At 42.4% G+C, this 2,993-nt stretch overlaps 1 pseudogene; it reads right to left on the bottom strand.

Moving 5' to 3' along the window:
- Positions 1-2,564: 2,564 nt before the first annotated feature.
- LOC130852741 (U6 spliceosomal RNA) lies at positions 2,565-2,677 on the bottom strand (annotated as a pseudogene).
- Positions 2,678-2,993: the final 316 nt, after the last annotated feature.

The following is a 2,993-nucleotide window of genomic DNA, read 5'->3' as shown; positions in this document are numbered from 1 at the left end:
GAAATTCCACAAAGCAATTGTGAACTTTATTCATGCACATAATGTCTCGGGCTTTTTCATTCACTTTTGGACATTTGAACTGCAGGTGCCTGTGGGGTCTTCAAGTGCAAATGGCCTGCAAGCAGTTGCATATATGAGTTAGGAATTTAACGGAGAAATTGGGGTTGGAAAAGTAGATTTTGGTTTTATGAGCATATAGATAATAAATTAAAATCATGAGGGAACCTGTCAAAAGGCATGCTTTGTATCCAGAAAAGCAATGGGAACATCCAAGTCCAAGAGATGGATGAAGGAGTCCCCTGGGGGAAAGGGACGAAGGGAAGAGTGAAGAAGAAAGCGTGAATTAGACAGGGCAGAGGTGCCATTGTTCTGGGCTGGGACCAAGGCTGCAGCCATGAGAACACGGTGGTGGAGCTGTGGGCTGCAGAGTTCTCAATGGAGCGATTGTCGGACATCAGATTGAACCCAACCCCTGGAGTGTGTGTGGGGGGCAGAGTAGGAAGGCTCTTTCATGGTTGCTTCTGTGTCCAGGCTCAGGAACCAGGACCCCAACATTCCTGAATAAGGAAGCATCTTTTCATCAGGCCTCCTAAGCAGGGATCTCCAGCCCTCCTTCCTCTCCTGTGAAAGTCCTTTTAAAGGGTCTGCAGCAGCAACATGGATAGACCTAGAGATCATCATACTAAGTGAAGTAAGTCAGAAAGAGAAAGACAAATATATGATATCACTTATATGTGGAACCTAAAATATGACACAAATGAATAATGAAACAGAAACAGACTCACAGACATAGAGAACAAACAGACTTGAGGTTGCCAAGGGTGGCTGGGGGGAGGGATAGAGTGGGAGTTTGGGATTAGCAGATGCAAACTATTATATAGAGAATGGATAAACAACAAGGTCCTACTGTATAGCACAGGGAACTATATTCAAGATCCTGTAATAAACCATAATGAAAAAGAATATGAAAAAGAATATATATATGTATAACGGAGTCACTTTGCTGTACAGCAGAAATTAACACAACACTGTAAATCAACTATACTTCAATAAAATAATTTTTTTTAAAAAAAGAGTCTGGGGACTTCCCTGGTGGCGCAATGGTTAAGAATCCGCCTGCCAATTCAGGGGACATGGGTTTGATCCCTGGACCAGGAAGATCCCACATGCCTTGGAGCAACTAAGCGCACTGAGCCTTTGTGCTGCAACTACTGAAGCGCACTTGCCAAGAGCCCATGCTCCACAACAAGAGGAGCCTGTGCACTGCCACGAAGAGTAGCCCCCACTTACCACAACTAGAGAAAGCCTGCGCGCAGCAATGAAGGTGCAATGCAGCCAAAAAATAAATAAAAGAAAATGCTATCTCCGAAAAAGAAAAAAAAAACCAAAAACAGATCTGTAGCAGTTTCCCAGCCGGGTCAGACCTCTGTGGGCCCCGCCCTGCAGCAGGCGGCTCAGAGCTTGGGGTGAGCAGGTGGTTCTGGTAGTGGGTGTGGGAGAAGCTCTGGCCCTCACCTCCCCCATGGGGCTGGAGCAACCAGAGAGAGGGCTCAGCTTCTTCCTGTTTATTCCTGCAGAGGGGCCACGTCGGCACCCTTGACAGGGGCATTGAGAAAGTCCTTGCCAATGGGCAGCCGCTTACAAAAGAGGGACTCCTGAGAGGCCTCAGGTCTGCCCGCAACTGGCCTGCTGCGAAATTTTTCCAGTTGGTCTAACAGAAGAAAAATCCATTTTTCATTTTCAGCTGAATGTTCTCAGCCTTAAAATGTGCGCCTTTTGTTCATTCTAATTCGCCTACATTTGCAGAAAACAAAAGTTCATTTTCAGAGCAGTGTGGAGGGGGGCTGTGTACAATTCCAGTTATTGTATAGAAAAGCTGGGTGCCTAACTTTTTATTCAGCAAGAAAAGAATATATCTAAGATGGTAACGTGGGTGTTTCCTGGAGCTCATACTGGTGATGTCTTGTCTGTCTCTCAAGAAACAATGGGCACTTATTTGGGATTTCTCAGATAGTTACAGTACTTTGATTTTTTCATTTCCAATGGCTCTCCACTGTTAAGTGGGTGAAAAAAATGAGTTCATTGCTTGAATATTTTAAATAGTTGGCATCTGTTCTGATTTTACCTAGAGTGGAAACATTTGAAAGTTTATAATGTTAATATCCTTCCATCAAGTTAATACTAACTGAAGAACATTAAATATTTCTGTGTGGATCATGACACAAATACTTCCAGTCCTGAGCTAATTTGTGTACACTAAAAACAAAAACAAAACTCCAAACCAAATACTTTTCTTCCAACACTACTGAACTGTACACTTAAAAACACTTGATAAATTTTACTTTATGCATATTTTACAATAAAAAAAAAACCCACTTCTAAATCTTCAAAATTTGTGTTCATTTAATGAAGAAAGCACTTTTAAGAACTGCTTATTTCAGTTTGAGAGAACTGTGGATTTGTTTTCATATAAAGTCTGATTATGAAGGCTTAATTTTAAATAAACCCTTCAGATGTGATCCATCTCTCTATATATATACTTTGAACTCAGAAACATTCTACTTAAAAATATGCAACGCTTCACGAATTTGTACATCATCCTTGTACAGAGGCCAGTGTTCGTTAATCTTTGCTGTTTTGTCCTAATTTTTGGCATGTGTGCTGCTGAAGTGAGCGCCAGATGTTGTAACTCTAGACCAGACTACTTGGCATCACAGAATTACAGAGCAAGGGGCCTAAGAACCACCTAGAGGTTTTCAAGTGTTTTTCTACAAATGGGCAAGTTTAATTATAGGTTGGGTCAAGAACCTGGGACTAGCTTCTTGAAGCCATCCTCGGAGGAGAGCCACCCTACGACAGAATACAAACTGAGCTCTGAAAAGTCAAAGACGCTCTAGAAAACTAGTTTCAAAAACAGTGGTTCCTCCCACCCCAAACAAAACAAAACTGTGGTCCCCTGCCCCACTTCACCTCTTTCCCACTCTCCAGAAGCA

Source organism: Hippopotamus amphibius, chromosome 4, assembly GCF_030028045.1.
Source record: "Hippopotamus amphibius kiboko isolate mHipAmp2 chromosome 4, mHipAmp2.hap2, whole genome shotgun sequence".
NCBI lineage: Eukaryota > Metazoa > Chordata > Mammalia > Artiodactyla > Hippopotamidae > Hippopotamus > Hippopotamus amphibius.
The sequence above is the reverse complement of the archived record's forward strand: the minus strand, read 5'-3'. Positions and strand labels throughout refer to the sequence as shown.